The sequence below is a fragment of the Silene latifolia genome, chromosome 8 (assembly GCF_048544455.1).
Source record: "Silene latifolia isolate original U9 population chromosome 8, ASM4854445v1, whole genome shotgun sequence".
Lineage (NCBI taxonomy): Eukaryota > Viridiplantae > Streptophyta > Magnoliopsida > Caryophyllales > Caryophyllaceae > Silene > Silene latifolia.
Window position 1 is genome coordinate 96,218,749 of NC_133533.1, and position 23,412 is coordinate 96,242,160.

General features: G+C 40.2%; 1 non-coding gene across 1 annotated transcript; it reads left to right on the forward strand.

The window, feature by feature from the left end:
- Nucleotides 1-13,886: 13,886 nt before the first annotated feature.
- Nucleotides 13,887-13,992, forward strand: LOC141597976 (small nucleolar RNA R71). Its single transcript, XR_012523182.1, has one exon. It is a non-coding gene; the product is annotated as a small nucleolar RNA R71 (small nucleolar RNA).
- Nucleotides 13,993-23,412: the final 9,420 nt, after the last annotated feature.

Here is a 23,412-nt window from a genome sequence, read left to right on the forward strand (position 1 = left end):
GACTATATAAAATGCACGTATCAAATCTCCCCAAACAGAACTTTTACTCGTCCTCGAGTAAACTAAAATGCAACTAATGGAACGGAAATGAAAACTCAGAGCTAGCTTAACTTGTCTACTTGAACCAATTTAATGCAACAAAAATTAACAGTCATAGCTAAGCAGTGTTCAGAAATATAGCCAACCTATCGACCTTGCAAGACCAACCAAATCGGACTCTCACGTGGTCACTCTTCTCTCATGAAGCAAAGGGTGAATGTTATATGTAAAAGAGAGAAAGAGAAACAGTCACTCACCTAACTGCGACCTACATAGCATGCATGCAACAAAAATGAAAGACGATTCAAGTACTAATGCACACACTCTAACCAATAATGTCCGTCACAGCCGAGGGCTTACAAATGATATGGAAATAGTGAGGTTCAGGTGAGAAAAGGCAAAACAAGTTATGGTAATGTGGAGGTAAAAGCGTCAAGCTAGTTCCTAACAGGACCATATAAAACCATCCGAATCTCAACTGACTGAAAAATAAAGTACAAGTGCCCTTCATTTGGCACACAACTCACTAATCTCATACACAATCTCCTCAAAAATATGGAATAAAGCGGAGGAGTGAGACCATCACAAAATAGAAATGAATACAGACGGACTCAAAAGGATAACCAGCTTAAAAAATTTCGAACTTTTCTTCTTCCTGCCTTTTCACTGTACACGTGATTTTTCTTTCTTTTTTCAATTTTTCATTTTTTTTCTTCCTTCTTTTTCTCCTTCCTCTATTTACACCAACTCCAATCAAAAAAATACGGGCCAAACTGCAGACGGAAAATCATACCACAAAAGGACATACTAAACTAGCTTGACTAGGCAGGCTCAGTTTGGGATGTAGCCCTTTCTCTTTCTTTATTACAACCTTCTTTTTTTTTCTTTTTCTTCGCTCTTCCGGAACCGGTACAGAAATGAAAATTCCTTCTTTCTTTTAATTAAAAAAAAATAAGAATAAGTCATGAACTCATCCAAAGATTTGTATTTGTTTATTAATTCTCCTGGCGGCTGGGTAATATCTGGTGTAGCTATTTATGATACTATGCAACCCGAGAAAATTCGACATAAAATAAAAAAAGCGTTTATGGATCACTCGGATAAACGCAGTCTTGGTAAATAATTATTTACAACTGGACAATTTAAAACAAACCTGTCAAGTCCTTAAATATCAATTGACTCTACTTGTTCGGATGGGTGTTCACCCCAAAGCGCCTTTAGTTAAAGGTGAAAGTAGAGAGCGCCGTTTGCCCTAAAAAAAAAGAAAAAGAAAAATACGGACAAAAGTATTCAATTATTGGGGAAAAAGGTGAAAAGCCATGTTGGTCATGTCGTGATTGGTGTCAAAAAGGCAAGTTTTGGCTTAAGTGGAGCTAAATGGGTGATAAATATAAGAAAAGGGGAAAATTTGCAAGCACCTCCCTGCATGTGACACCGACCACAAACCCGAATGTGTGTATTTGACAAGAAATCGAATGTCATAAAAGTGCAAAAATGATGAACATGCTATGCAAGGAGTACCACTTTCAATTCCTAATGAACTGGTCATGAATGTCACCAGTTATGGGCTCTAAACCTTAGAAATTGTAAAGTAGGTTGCCAATTTATCAGGTCAAGTCTAAACATTCAGCTATATTTGAACAAAAACTCGTAGACTATGCGTATGACAAAGCTAATAACTATCAACAGAAGTGCAAGGCTCAAGTAAAAATGACAAGTTATAGTGCAATATCATCATGGAAATCAACCATTCCGACTCAACCTATATGCAATAATAACTGTGAATATTTTTGAAATTTTCTAATTTTTTCTGGTTTTTTTGATTTTTAATGAAATAAATAAACAATGCAAGCTGAAATAAAAAAACGTGAATACAAAACAAATGCAAATGCAGACTCAAAAGGATGAAATACCCTCCCCAAACCAAAACGGACAACGCCCTCGTTGTCCTCCAGCATACACCAGCAGATATATACAGAGGAACGGGAATATACAACCAAAAAAGAATAAAAAATAAAATAAATAGGAGACAAAAATAAAAGAGTGAGATGTACATACAAAACACGAACTTCCCCAAACCAGCCAGAAAACTGGGGAAGTGAGTAGACAAGCAGCTACTCGTCGGCCTCCTCGTCGCTGTTACGCACGTCCTCCACCGTCGCCGTGAAGTCTGGGTCTACCTCATGCTCTCTCCTCCACCTCTGCTCAGCTCGGGCTCTCTCCGCCACCGCCGCCGGGTCCTCGTCCTCCTCCTCCTCCTCCTCACTAGCAGACTCCGGGTACCCCTCAGCTGGGTACCGGTAAAAGGAAGGGTGTGGCCAAGCCTCTGGGATCAGACGGTGTCGACTCATATGATACTCGTATAGAGGGAACAAAGTCAAAGCTAAGTCCCGCTCCATACGAGCCTGTCTCTCTGCAATCTCAACTAACAAACCGTCACGACGCCCTTGGTCCATGACCGAGGACGCCTCAAAGGGTGGTGGAGGTACAAAGTTAGCCGGTAGGACCGGCTGTGTCTGGGTCTGGTCGGCGGGTGCGGGAGTAGGAGTGGAGGTAGGGGTCGGGATAGGAATAAGAGTGGCCGTGGAAGGCTGGCCGCTCCCAGAAGGTGTGGACCCCTCTCCGGTCTCAAGTCTACGCCGTTTTCTAGCTGCGGGTAAAGTAGTAGGTGGGCGGACCTGGAGGTGGTAGTCAGGTAGAGGTGGAAGTCGGGCGCCCCGTGCGACAGTAGGCAAAGGGGCTAGACGGGGGAGAGTGGTGCAAGGTAAGTCCACGGACAAGGAACCGTCTATCTTCCAAGTCCGGTAGTCAGAAGTAAGCCAGGTCTGAGAGTGCATAGACGCTAAGCTCAGGTACCTATCTCCCTCTATGTACGGTAAGTCACGAGGCCAGACAGGGAAGAGGGAACGGGCAAGAATGGTGGCTATGCCACCGTAGACAATACATCCCGTGACCTTCTGCCCCTGGGCCTGGAAGTACTGGGCGGTCAGATAGGCAATGTTGAGGGTGAAAGGAGCCTCGCAGTCAATGTTCAGGTAACCTTCTAAGATGGAGAGCTCGTTGTTGTTGATGTTGATTGGCTCCCTACGGCCAAAAATGGTGCTCCCCATCAGTCTAAGAAAGTAACGGGCAGGGGGAAGGTGGATCTGCGTGAGCTTTCGCTCGGGAAAGGTGGTCTGGGCCAAGGTCCGCCAAGGCTGACGAATGACCTTCCTAGGGGTAGCAGTGTCGCCCGTAAAGGAAAGGCCGAGTCTGGTACCAAACTCCTCCAATGTCATCGAAAACGTCCGGTTGAACAACCGGAAAGACACGGAAAGACTAGTGGGGACAACGTCGTGTGCCCCGGAGGAGAAGGTGAAGGAGCTGAGGAACTCAAGACTCAGCTCCAGAAAGGTGTGGCCACTCATAGTGATGAGTCCGGCCATCCCCGTGCCCCGTAAAAGCTCACAAACTGGCTCGTAGAAACCGAGCCTCTCAAGTGCAGGACGGTCTAAGAAACGGGTAGGGAGAAACTCACAGCCAACTAAGTTATAAAACCTCTTACGATGTACACCATTAACGAAAATTACCTGCGGGTACTCAGGGTGGGAGTCGAGGGAGTCGTCCCCTCGGACAGTGACCGTGCCAGAAGGAGTAACAGAAGGACTAGGAGCTGGCGTAGCACGAGCACGTCCACGACCTCGGCCCCGGCCTCTAGAACCTGAGGTAGAAGACCGTCCAGTGACGGTGCGTGGAACTAGGGCCGCCCGTAAAGTAGCTGCAACTACGGGTGAGTTCGCCACAGGTGTGCTCACCGTGGCTGAAGTAAAGGTTGTGGCTGCTGTGACCACCACTGAGGAAGAAAGACTAGCAGCAGTGCTAGTAGTGGTGGTGGCTGTGACTAAGGTGGCAGCTAAAACAGGGCTAGCAGCAGTGCTAGCAGGCATAATAACTGTACCAGTAGCAGAGACTAAGAACACAGGGGCTGCGGTACTAACAGAAGTGGAGGCGGTGGTGACAGCAGGGACTACCGTCTCAGACAAGGATGGACTAGAAGTCGAGCTAGTGGAGGGCAGAGAGCTAGAATCCATCCTGAATAAGTAGGGCAGGGAAATTTGATAAGAAAACAGCAGCTAAACATCATGAAAACAGCGTGTAAAACAGTATGACATTTCCCTAACAGTCGAAAAATTCGACTACAGCCCGAAAATTCCCAAATGACCTCAAAAATTTCGAATGGTGGCGGGTAGACAGCGATAGGGGAAAGGTATCAGACGACAAATGCATGAAATTAAACAACAATCGAAGTAATTTAAGCATACCCAGCAGTGCAGACTAAGTGACAGTCGAAAATTTCGACTGAAACTACCCTTAATCGCAAATTTCTCTCTAAAATTCGAATTTAAACATGTAAAAATCAATGAGGTATGGGAATAAGCATCAAGTAAGCAAAACTAAGCATTGAATCAAAATTATAGTCGATAATTTCGACCCAAAACGGAAAATCGAAACCTAGGTCCTAATTCACTTCATAAAGGGCAAAATAAATGAAATTTAAATGCAAAGAAGTGTAAGGATCACTTACTTGATGATTATGAACCTACAAATTGCAATTAATCGACAAATAACAAGCAAGAATGGCGATTTTTAATAGAAAAACCGCGAAACCCTAAAAACTCCAATTGATCGTGTAAAATGGCGTGAATCAAGGGGAAAACAGAGGGCTTATGACGATTAATTAACAAGTAACAAAATGTAGGTGACGGATTTAGCAAATGGGCAAGAAATATGGGGGATTTGGGGTGTTTTTGATCGCAAATACGGAGGGATGTCGAAAAATTGGGGTAAAATGAAATAGCAAAGAAAAAAATAAGGAAGTTAAAGAAAACTCCCTGCGTGTCTCTTGCAATTTCACTCGATCGAGTGGTTTAGAACTGCTCGATCGAGGACTTTTTTGATTCATCTACTCGATCGAGTAAAAAGTTACTCGATCGAGAACTCCCCTTTTCAGCTTTAGTCGATCGAGTAATATGGAACCACTCGATCGAGCAAATTTCACTCGATCGAGTACAAAAAGTACTCGATCGAGCTCTTTTCCTCGTGTAAGCTCTTGAATTCGCCATTATTCCTTTGAATTTGCGTAAAATTCCCCAAACCTGCATATAAACACTCGCAAAAGTATCCCAAAATACCAAATACGCAAAGTAACAGTCTATAGTCTCTAATCTACGCTAAAAATTGTCTAAATTCGAATTGTCCTAATTAAAAGCAATAAATGAAATTCGACGGAGAGTGTAAAAATCGTTTTTACAATTTGTTACACGGGGCATTTCCCCGCTCACTTCTCGAAGCAATTCAGTAGCCCCTTAGAGGGCTCCTGACTGGAGGACGTCATCTCAGCAACATTGATCGTCCTCTTCAATTTCCACGAGCTTGAACTTGAATCGTTAGGAGGGGAATAGTTGACGTCCACATACGCGCGAACCTTTCTCATCCTTACTCCTTTCTCACCGGCTTTAACATCATTGCTCCCACTTTGACTGACATTAATTGCACAATGCCCTTTGACAGCTCCTGCATTATTTTCATCTGTACCTGCAGCAAGGAAAACAGACGAACTTTCCTCCTTTTTGCTCTCAACTTGAGGCGGAGGGGTCACAATAGCAGCAGAATATTCCAAATCTTCATTTGGAGTGTCAATTATAGGGTCAATAGAGGAGAGGGCATTGCAAGGCTGAGCTTGCATAGGAGCCCTCCGGAACTTAGACTGATGGAATATCAGCTCCTTGTCCCCAACCTGAAAAGTCCATGTCTTGCCCCCGACGTCTATTACTGCACGGGCAGTAAATAAAAATGGTCTCCCTAAAATAATAGGGGTATGGGCATCTTGGCGATGTCAAGTACAACAAAGTCAACGGGAATAAAGAACCTCCCGATCTGAATAGGTATGTCTTCTATGACACCTAGTGGCCGTGATATGCTACGGTTGGCCATCTGAACAGTCATGTTTGTGCAATTAAACTTTGTCAAACCAAGTCTCTTAGCCAGAGACAGCGGTAAGACACTCACGCTAGCGCCAAGATCGCATAACGCGTTATCAATCAAATGGGTACCAATATGACACGGAATCGAAAAACTACCAGGGTCTGACTGTTTGGGAGGTAACTTATTCTGAACTAGGGCCGTCCCTACCTCGGTCAAAGCTACCGTCTCATGATCATTAATGTGCCTCTTACGCGATAAAATTTCTTTCATAAATTTAAGGTAAGAGGGTACCTGTGTCAGCAGTTCGGCGAATGGCATAGTGACCTGCAAGCTTTTCAGAAGTTCGGCAAATTTGTCGAATTGTTGATTAGCTTTAGTACTTTGCAAATGCCTCGGGAATGGCACCGTGATGGGTATCTCAAGTCCCTTGTTCCTCTCTTCCAACGTGTCAGCCTTCGGACGCTTCTTTCCTCTCGAACGAGGTCTTTCAGGCGACTTTTCACTCGATCGAGCACTAGCAGGCTCTCGATCGAGCTGTTCTTTATCTACACTGCTCGATTGACCAGAATTACCACTCGATCGAGCTGTTTCTTCAACAAAATCACTCGATCGAGTAGAAAGTTCACTCGATCGAGCAGCTTCTTTTCCCCCTTCACTCGATCGGGTAGAATTTTTACTCGATCGAGCCCTTTCTTTAGCAAATTCACTCGATCGACCCCCAGTAATCAGTCGATCGAGTACTTTCCATGTCGTCAGCTCTTTTTCTTTGACAGAACACTGTTCACCAGCTGTAATTTCCTTCCTCGGATCTGATTTCAACACGTCCGGTCCCTCATATGAACGACCGCTCCTCAAATTAATTAAATTTACCATCTCATGTGGATTTTTGTCAGCTTGTGACCGGTAAATTACCCGGTTTCCTTTTGGACTGGTTCGCGGCTAACTGGGCAACTCGAGTTTCAAGTGCCTTGATTGATGCGTCTTTTTGTTGGTCACTCAGCTGCAACTGCTTTGTCAAAGACTACAACATCGTCTTCAACTCACCTAGCTCACTTACCCCACCAGAAGATGATGCACCTTGATTAGGTGTAGGAAAGGAAGGAGGCTTCTGAAAGCCTTGTTGAGTCTTATGTGGAGGGACATACGGCTGCTGCTGCTGATGATGCACATTTTGACTTGTCCACCTCAGATTGGGATGGACTGCCCCTTGGTTGTTATAGTAGGAACCCCCTCCTTGCCTATATTGTTGAAAAGCAAGGACCTGTTCCTTCTCCGTAAGACAGCCAAAAACAGTGTGACCGTCGTTGCTCCCACGCCTCTCACATGTGACAGTCTCCCCTCTAGTAAGCAAATGGACCGTCTGAGGCTCCCCAGCAGAATTCAACTCCAACTTATCAAATCTAGCATTCATGGCTTCCAGCTGAGCCACAACTTGCTTATCGACTGCATGAACTGTTCTAATACCATCCCTCGGGTTTCGAGACTCAGCACAGTGGTTCACCATCTCTTCAATAAGAGCCCATCCCTTATCATCGTCAGTGTTCTCTTGGAATCTTCCATTAGACGATGCATCAAGTATGGCTCTGTGATCATTGATACGTGCATTTTATATAGTCTTTTTAGCCTATTTTATGCACGTATTTCTATGCTTTTGTCGTGGTTTACGCTACGAAATGCCCCGAATATGCTACTTTGGGTTATTTTGTCTTATTTGCAGGAATGAACCAGAAAGTAGCGGAAATCGAGCCATTTACCGTCCATTTTGCATGCATTTGGAGAAAGAGTAGATTTGGAGCGGGAGATATTGTTGTCTTGGGATGCGTGAAGGTGTTTCGGGAGCTAAAAGGACGAGTCAAGGCAAACTAATCAAATTTTAAGTCATTGAAGTCAAAGATCCACTCGATCAAGTGCTATTCTAGTCGATCGAGTGGTTTAGGAGTCAATAATCAGTCGATCGAGCTCTATTCTAGTCGATCGACCAGTTTCTTTTATAGTCTTGCTCGATCGAACAGTGTACTTCCTCGATCGATCTGCTTCCTAGCTGAATTTGCTCGATCGAGTGATTTCTCTACTCGATCGAGTGGATATTGATGACGGGTTGGGCTTTTAAGCTTTAATTCGTTAATTAGGTTTAACCCTACTTCTAATTTCTTATAAATAGGAGTTAGGGACGTCATTTGTGATCATCTCCTTTTTTATCCGGAGACACTCTGACTCTCTCTTTTCTCTTGGAATGATACACTGTTACTTTACTCTTAATTTCCGGATCATTTATTTACAGTAATTTCTTTCCCTTCTTCTCTTTAATTACTTAATGTTTATTATTCGTTCTTTATTTATTTCTTGTTCTCATTTAATTATGCATAGCTAATTCCCCGTAGTATGTTAGGATTAGGGAAGCCGTGGTAGCAATGCTTTAATTGTATTAAATAGATTAGACCTGCGATAGGAATTGTATTAGGCAATTTAATTGTTATCTGGTCGAATGTATGCATGCAGGAGACCTATAATTCTAGTTAACCCCGACCTAGATCGAAAGATTGGAAGGGAAGGCTTGCTTAGTTACAATAGGGTATTGCAGTGAGGGCGAAAGTTAAGCTGTTTACGCTCTAGGGCGGTTTAAGGACCGAAAGGTGACGACCATAGCTCTTCTTATCAATAGTCTAATCGCCTTAGTATTCATGATAGTATCAGATCTTATAGCTGCCACGGTGGACCGATTCCTAGCATACCCTCTTCTCTATTATTGTTAATTTCTCTTATTTATTCCCTCGCTCTAGTCTTAGTTTAGAATATCAATTCAAACCCCCACTTCTGTGACAACCTGACAGACCAAATTAGACAAATATTTAGCAACTTAGCCTCCCTGTGGAGATCGACCCTACTTACCGCTGACTTCTGTTAGTAGTAATATAGGTATTTTATTTTTGGTACGAAACGACAGTATCAAATTTTGGCGCCGTTGCCGGGGAGGCGACGCTTTTTATCTGTTTTAATTTTGTTTGTCTTTTCGCCTCAAGGGAAGACTAAGTACCTTGAGGCTGTTCTTATCTTTCTCTTTTAGTGCTGTTTTGATAGGCTTACAGGTTTATTAGACAGGCTACTGAGGGAGATTATCGAAGGGAAGGCTTGAGTACCTTCGATCCCTCTTGCCAAGATGACATCCGTCTCCCGACTAATCGCTCAGTTTGAAGCCCAAGCTGAGTCACCTGCTAGTTGGGAAAGGAAGAAGTCTTGGGGATGTGGTCCTGCTGAGCACAATGCAGCCGTAGTTGTGCCGCCACATCCACCTCATCAATGGCCACCGCAACAGGATCCTCGTGATGTAGAGAAAAAGAAATCGCGGAGCCGAGATCCTTCGTTACGAATTTGGTAGACATATGAGTGCTCAAGTCACTGAGATTGCTGAGTTGCAATCTCAAATTGCTCAGTTAACAGCTGGGTCGGTTGCTCGGCAACCAAAAGAGGTGTGCTTGACCAAGAGCAGTTCTTCCCATGAAGAACCCGCGTTGCCGAGATCTTTGAAAATGATTTCCATATTTCGATGAAGACTTTCTATCGTATTTCGAATGCAATGCATGCAAGGATACCACACAGACAGGGAAGAATCACTCGATCGAGTGACTTACAATGGTCGATCGAGTGGTTTTCCAGAAGATAGTTCTCGATCGAGTAGTCTTCTTACTCGATCGAGTGAATTGCAGGAGGATGATGTTCGATCGAATGGTTTTGTCACTCGATCGAGTGAGATGCGGGAGGAAAGTGGTCGATCGAGTGATTACTCTGCTCGATCGACTGAAATGGCCATTGGGAGCTTTGGTTCGTCATTTTGGTTTGATATGGATGACGACTCGATGATGATTACAAGAACCTCCCTTATTCACAAATGCCTCGGATACACTTGAAGCTGCGATCTACGGGGCAGACTCCACTGAGGAGGTTGATGAAGAAGCAGTTGAGACGGTAATTGCTCCTAGCACGGAAGAGGTAATAAACTCTTTTACTTATGATTCCGTAGTTGAGAGCAACCAACCTGAGGTAGTAAACGGTAATTTCATTATTGTTTGTATATTACCTCGTCTGATTCATGCATGTCCTTTTAATGCTTTACCTCCTCCCATGTGGACATATAATTTAACTGATTTTCACCGTACATGTCATCTCAAAATCGCTAATTTGAATTCAAACCATAATGTATTGACGATTGCTCCCGCGCTCCTTTATTTTGTGGATAAATTTAGGAGCGCCCATAGGAAATTTGTTCGGCTTAAAAAGTTAAACATTTTTATTTCCTATTTTGTTATTCCACTCTGTGCTACTTATCATCGTTTTGTGTAGCACATGCGCAGCTATTTGACAAAGTTGTTTACGCGCTTTGAGTTGTTTTGATTGTGATCATTAGAGAGGCTCAAGAAAAAAAGAAGGTCGAGCTGGGACTGATCGAAGCTAGCGCTACCCGGAGGCAACCCGCGATTTTATTCTTGCATTTTTAATTCATTTCAGTTGTAATAAATGGTTTTATACCATAGACTATCTCAGTAAGCTTGATTTTGTTAGTTTGCGGGCTGTTTTCATTGCATTTTGCAGGAATTCATCGAGGACCAGTCGATCGAGTAGTCATTCTACTCGATCGAGCACCTTAGCTGAGAGATCCTCTCGATCGAACACATAAACCATTCGATCGACCACCTGCAGAAACAAAACCACTCGATCGACCTAGTCACCATTCGATCGAGCAGTTCTTGGATGCCCACTCACTCGATCGACCACTGTTGGACGGATATCGAGTGTATTTGACTTGGATTAGCTCCCTGAGACGGTTTTCCGGGCCTTAGCAACCTCCCATGTTCATGGTCGGTTTGGGAAGGTTCCCCTTATTCGCGCATTTTGTGAGTTTTTCCGCATTTACTCTCTTTCTCTTTCAGTTTGCATTTCCTTTCCATGTTTTGGTACAATGGGGGCATTGTACAGTTTGGTTTGGGGAGGTTATGCATTCATATCCGTGTCTGCATATTGTTTTTATTGCATTTCAGTTATCACGTTTATTTTATGCTTGCATTGTTGTTTATTTTCGTTAAAATTCAAAAAAATTCAATAAAAATCAGAAATCAGAAAATTGTTGAAAATTCAAAAAATTTCACGTTTATTTTAGCATATAGGTTGAGTCGGAACGGTAGATTTCAATGATGATATTGCACTGCGTTTGTCTTTTTGCTTAAGCCTTGCATTAAACTGTTATCTTTTAGCTTTGTCTTATTGCATATCTACGAGTTAATGTTTAATTTAGCTGAACGAATAGACTTGACCTGAAATTTTGGCAACCTACTTATAATTTCTAAGGAATTAGAGCCTTATAAACTGGTGTCATTTGTGACCAGTTTCATGTAGGATTGTGAGTAGTTACTCCTTGCATAACATGTATCATCAATTTGCACGTATATGAGATTCAATTGCTTTTTGACGTCATACATTCGGGTTAGTGGTTGGTGTCACATGCAGGGAGGTGCTTACATTTTCCCTTTCTTTCATTTTTACCCATTTAACTCCACATTAGCCAAATTTGCCAGTTGACCCTTAGCTACATCCAATTTTAGCCTGCCTTGTCAAGCTAGTTTAGATTGTTTTAGCGGTATACTGTCCATTGTATCAAGTTTGGCTCATATCTATTGTTTTGGAGTTGGTAATTTATGAAGAAAAGGAGGAAAATAGAAAACAAAAGAGCTGAGAAAAAAGACGTGAAAAAGAAGTTGAAAAAAAAAAAGAGAGAATTCGAAAAATCAAGGAAAAAAAAAAAGAATTCGAAAAAAAAAATAGAAAAAGAAAGAAGAGAAAAAAAGAAGTTGTTAGTCGGTTTCTGCTCCTATGTTCTATCTTATATCATTTGAGGAGTATTTCTAGTTCGGTTTGGTGAGATTTTATGCCAAATGAAGGGCATGTGCTTTATCCCATAATTGAGTTGGAAATGGATATGTTTCATATGGTTCTGTTTAGGTACTAGCTTGATCACCTATACCTCCACATTCCCATAAATGTTTTGCCTTTTCTTACCCATTGCCTCACTTTACCATATTTTTGTAAGCCCTCGGCTGTGACGGACCTTGTTTGGTTGGAATGTATGTATGGTTGCTAGAATTGTCTATCATATTAGTTGCATGCATGTTTATGTGGGTCGTAGTCTAGGTGAGCGACTATTTTTCTTCTTCTCTCTTACATTCATTTGCTTACCCTTTGCTTTATGAGAGAAGAGTGACCCGTGAGAGTCCATCATTAACGGTCTCGCAAGGTCGACGGTTCAGCTACTTTTATAAACATCTTATAACTCGTTTGCATTTGACTGTCTTGCTATAAGTGTTAGCTCGTTTGCATTAAATTGGCTTAAGTAGGCATTTGTAGCTAGCTCTGAGTTATTTTTCCGTTCCATTAGCGTATAGTTTTGAGTTTACTCGGGGACGAGTAAAGGTTTGGTTTGGGGAGATTTGATACGTGCATTTTATATAGTCTTTTTAGCCTATTTTATGCACGTATTTCTATGCTTTTGTCGTGGTTTACGCTACGAAATGCCCCGAATATGCTACTTTGGGTTATTTTGTCTTATTTGCAGGAATGAACCAGAAAGTAGCGGAAATCGAGCCATTTACCGTCCATTTTGCATGCATTTGGAGAAAGAGTAGATTTGGAGCGGGAGATATTGTTGTCTTGGGATGCGTGAAGGTGTTTCGGGAGCTAAAAGGACGAGTCAAGGCAAACTAATCAAATTTTAAGTCATTGAAGTCAAAGATCCACTCGATCAAGTGCTATTCTAGTCGATCGAGTGGTTTAGGAGTCAATAATCAGTCGATCGAGCTCTATTCTAGTCGATCGACCAGTTTCTTTTATAGTCTTGCTCGATCGAACAGTGTACTTCCTCGATCGATCTGCTTCCTAGCTGAATTTGCTCGATCGAGTGATTTCTCTACTCGATCGAGTGGATATTGATGACGGGTTGGGCTTTTAAGCTTTAATTCGTTAATTAGGTTTAACCCTACTTCTAATTTCTTATAAATAGGAGTTAGGGACGTCATTTGTGATCATCTCCTTTTTTATCCTGGAGACACTCGACTCTCTTTTTCTCTTGGAATGATACATCACTTTTTTACTCTTAATTTCCGGATCATTTATTTACAGTAATTTCTTTCCCTTCTTCTCTTTAATTACTTAATGTTTATTATTCGTTCTTTATTTATTTCTTGTTCTCATTTAATTATGCATAGCTAATTCCCCGTAGTATGTTAGGATTAGGGAAGCCGTGGTAGCAATGCTTTAATTGTATTAAATAGATTAGACCTGCGATAGGAATTGTATTAGGCAATTTAATTGTTATCTGGTCGAATGTATGCATGCAGGAGACCCATAATTCTAGTTAACCCCGACCTAGATCGAAAGATTGGAAGGGAAGGCTTGCTTAGTTACAATAGGGTATTGCGGTGAGGGGGCGAAAGTTAAGTCATTTACGCTCTAGGGCGGTTTAAGGACCGAAAGGTGACGACCATAGCTCTTCTTATCAATAGTCTAATCGCCTTAGTATTCATGATAGTATCAGATCTTATAGCTGCCACGGTGGACCGATTCCTAGCATACCCTCTTCTCTATTATTGTTAATTTCTCTTATTTATTCCCTCGCTCTAGTCTTAGTTTAGAATATCAATTCAAACCCCCACTTCTGTGACAACCTGACAGACCAAATTAGACAAATATTTAGCAACTTAGCCTCCCTGTGGAGATCGACCCTACTTACCGCTGACTTCTGTTAGTAGTAATATAGGTATTTTATTTTTGGTACGAAACGACAGTATCAATCATCGTACAACCCATTATAGATTTGGTTGGACAGAAACCATGGATCAAAACCATGGTGAGGAAGAGACCTCACCAACTTCTTGAAACGGGACCATGCTTCATAGAAAGTCTCATCGGGTGCCTGCTTGAAACTCGTGATCTTTGCCCTCAGCTGATTGGTGCGCTGTGGAGGGAAATATCTCTTATAAAAAGCAAGAGCAAGGGTCTCCCAGTCTGTAACCCCTGCGGCTGTGCGGTCTAAATCAGTTAGCCACTCCCTGGCTGAGTCGGTCAAAGAAAAAGGGAACAAAACCACCTTAATCTTGTCTTGAGTTACCCCCTTTGTGGCGAGGATAGTAGAACAGTAGTCCGTAAAGACCTTCATATGCTTCCTCGGGTCTTCACCTGCCACACCTCTAAAGAGATTTCTTTCTACCAGATTGATATAGGAAAGACGGATGTCGAATGTATTCCCATCCTGAGTCTGGAGATTGAAACCCTTTGGAATTGATGATGCTTTAGGCTCCGAATGACTAGCAATGTTCGGCATCTTTACTGGTGTGCTTACAGAACTGGAAGTATCTTCTTCAAAAGATGGATTCTCTGTTAAAAGAAAATGCTGTAGCTCTGGTTCGAAAGTACTCAAGTCTTCCTTTCGCGATTCTCTTTGCAGACGGAGTCTATGCCTAAATAGTCTCTCTGGCTCAGAATCAGCTCCAACTAACTCAAACCTGTCTGACCTGGGCATACACAACACTGAAAGAAAATAAATAAGAACTGCCTCAAGGAATAAAAATTCCCTGAGACGGATAAAATAAACGAAGCAAAGACAGATAGGGCAATTGCCTCCCCGGCAACAGCGCCAAAATTTGACAGGGCTGTCGTATACCTATCAAAAATAACTAACTAAACTAACTATATAGCTAGGGAAGTCAGGTCGATCTCCTCAGGGAGGCAAGATATCTGTAAAAGTCCGTCTATTTGGTCACAAATGGGGGTGTTTATAAATTGATTTCTAAACTAAAAGGTTAAAGGAAGAGAAATAAAGAAAGAGCAGTAAGGCAGAAAAAGAGTGACAAACTATCAATAAAGAGGGGACATGTCAGGATTTCGGTTCACTACGGTAGTCCAGTGACTCAGCTGTAAACAACTTAGATAAATTACTGCGAGACGGATATGGAAAGGTCCTTCCGGTCCACTTTCTATCCTAAACTTCCACTAACTTAACTTCCGTCCTTGTCAGGGTAGTCTACTGTTCATAGCAGGTCTATTTAGTCCAATCTTCCGATCCAGTATTAAATTTAACCAGATTAAAAGGGTGACTCAGAAGCGTGCACTCAACTAAGTCGGTAAAATACAGTTATATTGCTATGGTGACAGAATCTCACAAATAATTCGTCTAACTTATTTACTACATCGTCACATTTCTACCGCAGATCCCCTAATCCCGACATGAAACACATTTAGCAACTCATATTGCTATTAATACCGTCAATACTAACAACAAATAAATAACCAGCATTCGACATGATAAAACAATAATAAAAATGCATAAAAAGGTAATTAGGGCAGAAATTAAATGAGACAAAACAAGTAATTAAAATGAACAAATGAAGGATTAATATTAAAGAGGGAGAAAGAGATTACAATCGCAAGAATCCGGTTTAAAGAACAAGCAAATCCGAGCGAAATAACCCCGAAAATAAAGTTACAGTGAAGAGGAGAGAGTACGCAGTCTTTGAAATGATAGATAAAACTTAGAATAGATGATAGATGAGATGCTAAAAACCTAGTTAACGTATGCTTAAATAGAAAATAAATTAAGTTCAATAACTAAAACAAGTTCACGGGCTAATTAAAGCCCACGAAAGCCAAAACCACTCGATCGAGTATTCTGAAACCACTCGATCGAGTAAAACTCCAGATAATCTACTCGATCGAACACAAATGTTACTCGATCGAGTAACCTCTCTTTCCAGCTCGTCTTGATCGAGTATAAATCAACTCGATCGATCCACCAAGGCCACAAAAACCACTCGATCGAGTAATAAAACCACTCGATCGAGTATTCTTCCTTCAAATCAGCCCAAACTCGTGCCCGACTGCCTCGTAAACCGTGCCTTCACGCTTCCCAATGCAGGAACTTACTCCGGAAAATCCCGTCTCCTCAAAATGCATGCAAAAAGGACGAAAAATGGTACGATTCCACTACTTTCGCGTTCATTTCTACAAAACGGACAAAACGAACCAAAGTAGCCAATTCGGGGGGCAAAATGCAATATAAACGGTATGAAAGTACATAGAAATACGTGCTAAAATAGACTAAAAAGACTATATAAAATGCACGTATCATTGCCCGACTGACGGTTGCCTCCATTGTCAGCCTTCCTCTTTACAGCAGCAGTCCTCTCATTAATCTCTCTTGAGAGATCTACCATTCTCTCAGCTTGGCCCGCTCTTAGGTACACTTCCTTAAGGTCAGTAGCAACCCTAGCTGACATACGGCTCACGATCTTGGCAGATAAACCCCTCTCAAAACGGAGAGCCAAACCTCTTTGTCCCAACTGCATGTCCTCAACATAGCGAGATAGCTCTAGGAACCGATGATAGTACTCAGTGACTGTCATCTCCTCTGATATGGTGAAGGAATCAAACTCCGATCTCATCTTGTGTCGGATATGCTCCGGCACAAACTGCTCTCTCATAGCGCTCTTCAACCCTGACCACGGAATAGCCCCTAGACCCTCAGCCTGGTAGTAGGCTCTAGCATCTTCCTTGACGTTTTGCCACCACACATCAGCTTCACCTCTCAGGTAGTATACTACCTGCTCAACGATCATGTCATCGGGACACTTGACCATTTCCATGAGACTTTCAATCTCACGGTGCCACTTCTCGAGCAGCTTTGGTTCCCCAACCCCTTCATATGTGGGAGGGTTGAAGCGGGCAATGATGATGCTAAGCTGAGTAGCATCCACCGGCTTCTCATTCCCTTTTCCCACATTCTTAAGAGCCTCAAGGAGAGCCTCTTGTTGCTCAATCATACGAGCAACCTCATCAACTGTCATCTCAGAAGCTTGAATCTGTGCAACAGTTCTTTTGGGCGGCATTTTGAGCTGATAAGAGACAAGGAAACGTAAGCACAAAAGCCTACGGCTCAAAATGTAAAAATTCTCCGCCAAAGGAACACTCGGCCGAGTACCAGATAGTACTCGGTCGAGTAATGACTACTCGGTCGAGTATCCCCGGTACTCGGTCGAGTAGTCGACTCCAGTAGCCGACCTCAAATTCACAAAACGCATACTCGGTCGAGTATAAACAACACTCGGCCGAGTATGCTCTACTCGGTTGAGTACGCCCAAATACTCGGTCGAGTAAACACATCCAGTAGCAACTGCTACTTACTGCCAAACTACACTCGGCCGAGTGCCTGGTTACTCGGCCGAGTACTCCCTACTCGGTCGAGTACCCGCCCTGCTCGGCCGAGTCATGCCAAAGACGGTCAAAAACAGTACAGGGTCTCTATCATGCTTTCTAATGCCACATAGTAAACACATAGTAAACACATAATATGCCAAACACTCACATATGAAAACCGATACACCAAATTTCACATATTCATCTCTGCCGATACTTTTCCATACTCGACATACTTTTCGAATTCCACAAACTCATTTCTTACTACCACATGTTCCAACTATGAACCTTAACATACATGCACATATACGACACAACTCTCAACACACTTCCCCATGTGACCGGCTCGAGTTAGTGAGGGCCATATTGCGACTCCGGGACGTCTCCCAAGTCTTTGCGGTAGCTCCAAACAACTCTCCCCAGGTTCATTTTATTCAGACTCCCTAAGTTCATTATGTTCATTTATTTTAGGTGCCGGAATCTTCGGCTCTTATGCCACTTTATAACACCCCCTCATACCAAGGTGCCTTACCAGGACCACCCTACCATGAAAGTGTGTTACCATCTGGGTTGCCCGAGGTTAGTATATATCAAAAGCGCCTGAACTGAGCACATTTATTAAAATACCATAAAGTGTAAAAGTTTACATCAAACCAAATCCAAAACTGATTCAACAAAATAAATCCAATGTCTGACAACTATGAGATCATAATTAAGACTCGACTGTGATGCTACGACTTGTGATGACAACTCTCCCATGACTGCCCCAAGCTCACCAATAGCAAAACCTGTCAAGCCTGCTCACCATCCCCGAATAGATCACAGCAGATTCCACATACAAAAACGGGGTCAGTATTACTCAATCAATATAAAACCAACAAATAAGGTAACCAGCTGATCATCCTCCACCCCCAGTCTCCCGATCTCACACAGTAACCGACTACACACCGAAGTGTGTAGCCCTGCCAGATTACCCATCGCAACAGGTAATCCTCGCCACCAGTGGGTGACCGCAGCCCATCCCACCTAGTCCAGCTCATCAACGAGCGACTAACAATCCCTGTCCCTTAATGTGCACATCCCCTCCCGTGACGGGTTCCACGGAGGGCGAACTAGGGTGTGAAGCCACTTCCGCAAGTGACTCCACCACAACCACAACATACACAGCCTCACAGCTGTCACAACACCACAACCATCACAACACAACCACACCAACACCATCACCACAACATCCGTACTCCGATGATCACCAGATAACGACAATCACAATACAATCAAGTCTTAAATCAATGAACAGTAAATTGAGTAGAGAAACCCTACCTTAGCAATCAACAGCAGTACGGAAACCGAACAATCAGAAAGGCTCCTCTATGAAGTCTTCTCCTATACAATAACCATATAGCACAATTACACATTGCACAATTCCCCCCTATTCCCCAAATTCCATATATACAGTAAACCCTACAAGAACATAAATGACATGGGGAATGAAACTTACCAACATTAGGATGAGAGAATACACGCAAGGATTATAACAGTTACACACACAATGAGATTAGAGAATGATTAGGGAGTGATTAGAGAGTGATTAGAGTGATCGTAAAATGATTAGGGTTGAAATGACGTTTTAGAAACTAACTTTGAATATTAAATAACCCTAAACACTCCAGCATCAAACCGCTGAAATAATACTCGCCAGACCGGATACTCGGTCGAGTAAAGTGTATACTCGGCCGAGTATCCTCTACTCGGTCGAGTATTCTTCATACTCGGCCGAGTATTCCTGGGCAGAACCAAAACAGGCTACATAATTAGCATTAATCGGCCGAGTAGGCTCTACTCGGTCGAGTATTCAACTTAATAAAATTCGTAGTATTACACTCGTTGGTGTGCCTCATGCAAAATTTTAGTATTTAAGCAATTAATTATCTAAAAAGATTGCTCTAATGCTTGATAGTTATTTGAATTAACCTTTGGAATCAATTATTTTGTTTTAGATTTTTGTGGCAAATGAAAAGTCCTATAAAAAAGCACTTATATACTTGTTCCAAAGCAGTGCATCTGCACACTTTCACCTCGCGTCTTGCGCTTTGTTGCCACAGGGCCTCGTTGGTGTGGCTCATGCCTTTTTAGGATTTAAGCAATTAAGTATCTGAAAACCAGCTGGAAATTCAAGTCCGCTCATGTCTGACGGTACAAATATCACTATACCTCTAAGCATTGTACAACCACTATACATTTATCCGAGCTTATGTGTAATTTTTTTGAGCTTTTCAAAAGTTTTTTTTTATGTTTAACTGTGTGAATTGAGAATTTAACAATATAGCTCAAAATCTTTAAAACAAAACTCGAAAACTTTAGTACAAAACTCAATATCTAAACCATACAACTGGTGTTATAATCTATTAATTGGTATGATGGATGCTAGGGCTGAGCAAAAAATCCGATTATCCAAACTGATCGAATCTGATCTGAATTTTTGGATATCTGATCCGAAAATTAAGTTTGGTTTGGATATATTATCCGAAATCTTTGGATTTGGTTTGGATATGGATATTATAATTAAAACATTTGGATATCCGATGCGATCCGAAACTATATTTTTCTAGTATAGTTTCGAGAAAATAAAATTTTATTTGATACAACAACTTAATTAATGTTTAAAATATTAGAGAAATATCTAAGTGGTACTTCAATTTTATGTCGAGAATGAAAGGATTCATTAACCCCTTAATAAAACTCATTTTAATTAGATCCAAATTAACCATTGATTAGTCTTTGTGAATCTAGTGCATGCATAACATAAAATAAGAATGAGGAGAAAACGGTTTTCTTAAAATGGCGATGAGACGGAAATGGGCACAAGTAAGAACACCTTTCTTTACTTGTTCTTGAGCTCAAAGTAAATGGATGATCCTCTTTGTCCCAATAGTATGAGAACCTCCTTTCAATTGCTCCAAGACTATCCCAAAATCCTACTAATATTATTAACTACACCTTAGTAATATGTTTGTGATATTAGATCTAAGAACAAAACTTATTACATAAACTAATTTATGTATTTTTAGGAGAGAATATGGAAGAATAGAAAATCATCATCTCATAAGAATGAATGAAAATAAATAATGTATAAGAGAAACTTGTTCTCTTTTTAGGTGGGGTGGTGCCGGTTGGAGGGTGGAACCAAGGCCAATGCATGGCCTTTACTTTTTGCTTTTTCTATTATCTAAAACATAGGCATGCAAGGCTATGTTTTAGGGTTATGATGATGTCTAGTTTTATAATTAAAATAAACACCCCACTATCCCCAAAACCCCTTCCATTTTCGGTCCATTTCATAAAATGAAAATTCCATTTTATTTTGTCAAATGTCAATTGTCACACACAACATGTCACATGTAGCGTGTAATCAAGCAATTAATTATATTAATGCATATTTAACAATTAATCATTATATTAATTAATTAAATTACATATTATAAATTATCTAGTAATTCATAATAACGTGTGTATAAAATGGGTCATGTTAATATAATTCACAACATTTTGTAATTATAATTAACCTCCTCCTCTAAATACCTATTTAGAAAGGTGGTTTTGACATCCTTTTGCCATATTTCATAATCTTGAAATGTGGCAATTTCTAACATGATTCACAGATTTGTATCAAATACTCATGACGTAATAATTCGCAAGAATGCAATGTCAATGTCATTGATATTCAAGAAGGAATATGTTGGAGTCACACGACCAACTTCCTTGATCTTTACTTATTTGGGTTTTGTCTTTATTTTAGTGTCTAACAACTTCTCTTTCGAGCCTAGTTTTATCCTTAACAATTAAGACAGGTACTTACTTTTTATTGCCCCCACTCACTTCAAGAATTTCTAATTGATGAAGACTTATCTACATATAAATTCCTAGTTAATTCTTCACAAGGATGAACTTTATTGTGGTATTTGGTCAATCAAAATTTCTAACAAATCAATTTACCAATTTCACATTGTCATGTTTTTAATGACTTAAGTGCTAGATGACAAGTGTTTAGTTTTGAGCAATAAGACTTTTGAACCGTGGATGCATAGAAGATATTATCAAAACAAATTTTGACCAAGTACTACTTCTATATATATCCTTCACAAGAGATTATAGGTATGTAAGGAATTTTAAGATACTAATCTTATATTTGCATAGGACGATTCATATCGAGTTCTATGGAATAGAACGATTCCTATGGAGCTAGTCTATTACCTATGAGACGGTTCATTTGAGGATTTAGAAAGAGATTCTATTTGTCGTTAGTAATAGTGGTTTAATGGAGACTCGTGTTACAATCGAATTGATATCGTATATTAATAGGAGAAATGATAGAGAACAACATAAAACAACAAAATAGTGGGAAAAGAAACATTCATCGTTAATCTATGAAAACATTTTAGCATGTTTTAGCATTTATAATGACCGCCACCCAATTATGTAAATGATTCCGAGATCTAAAACAATATTAACTCGGGCACGGGAAACCGATACATCCCTCACTAATATAACTCGGTGGGTTAACTCCTTAACCGATTCTACAATTAGAACTCTCGGTCAATGAAATTACGTTAAGTTCATCTCTAGCCTCGAAACATAAGACTAGTCTTCATGTCCCGTTGAGACCAACCAAATTTCGCGTTTAATAACTTGTTATTACCCCATTTACTCGATGAAAAATGAAAGTACCACGGGAAACCGAATCTACCCCAAATGTCAAAGGGATTCATGGGTCCTAATATTTGGAAAGGCTTATCTCAATTTTAAATATGTGAAAACTCTTGTTGATTTATTATCTATCAACTTTTATGTGAACTATATTAGTGAACTACGATAATTATAATCGACACGGTCGAAAAACGATATAAATATATATATATATATATATATATAAATGCATGTGATGTTATGGCGATTTGGCAATGCATGTAACATATAAATAAAAATGCAAAGCAATAAATAAATTTCGTAATATGGCCTTCCTAAAATAGAAAATCTAATATTCTATTACAAATTCGGAAACCAAACCCAATGGTCCCTTGAACTTCAAATGACACGCCTCCCAAGGAAACACCGTCTTGATTGAAACTCTTTTTCGAATGGCTCCGTCTTTAGGAAACTCCGGAATTACAAAATAATAATAAAAATATAGAGCTATTCCTATTATACATTTGTAATAAAAATTTAAATCTATTAAATTACAAGACCGTGATGCGAGATCACATTAAAATTACAACCGAATCGATATTCCTTTTCATTACGGGTAATACCAATTTAAAAACTAAGGCCATACTAAGATAAAATTACATAATTCAAAATTACAAAAATTAAAATATGACAATCATCAATGAAATATGCAGCATTATAATATATATAATATATATAAAACATGCCAAATTAATGTGTCAAATCGCCCTACTTAAATCTTATATCGTATATAATCCGGTTTTATGAAAATTTGGGATTTTTAACTTATTAAAATCACAAAATAATACTAAAATCTAATTTTAGTCCAAGTTAATCACCCTAACATCTTAGGACTCAAAACTTAGTCATTACTCAATTTTGGACAATAATTCAACTTGATTTAACATTCATGCTCATAATAGACCTTAAAATCATAAACTTTTATGAAATAAATCCAAATTAAATTACAATAATTTTAAATTTTTGAACGTTATGGAATAATTCCATGAAACTCATAATGTCAAAAATCAAGGTTAAAATTTTCGAATTTATTTCGAGACAAATATAGTTGCTATTTATCGGTTTTATCAAATAAAACATTTATAGCATATGAAAATTAATCTAATCAATGTTCCAACTTTAGATCTGATATATGGGATAAAAATGCAACTTAAAATAATTTTCTCATGCCATGTAATTCGTTTTAGATATTTTTGCTAAAATAGTCACTATCTATGTCATTTCTACACTAAAAATTCATACATCATGCAAGGTTAATCGTGTTCATTTCAAATTTTACACACAGTGAGTAAAACATGCATGTGACAACATACTAAAATTTCATGGCCTGTTTTGAAGTTTAACTATTTTTAACCATTTTACCTCCATTTATTTCATTTTTATCGCATAAAAATCATAAATCATTCAAAATAAATCAAATTTATATGAAATTTT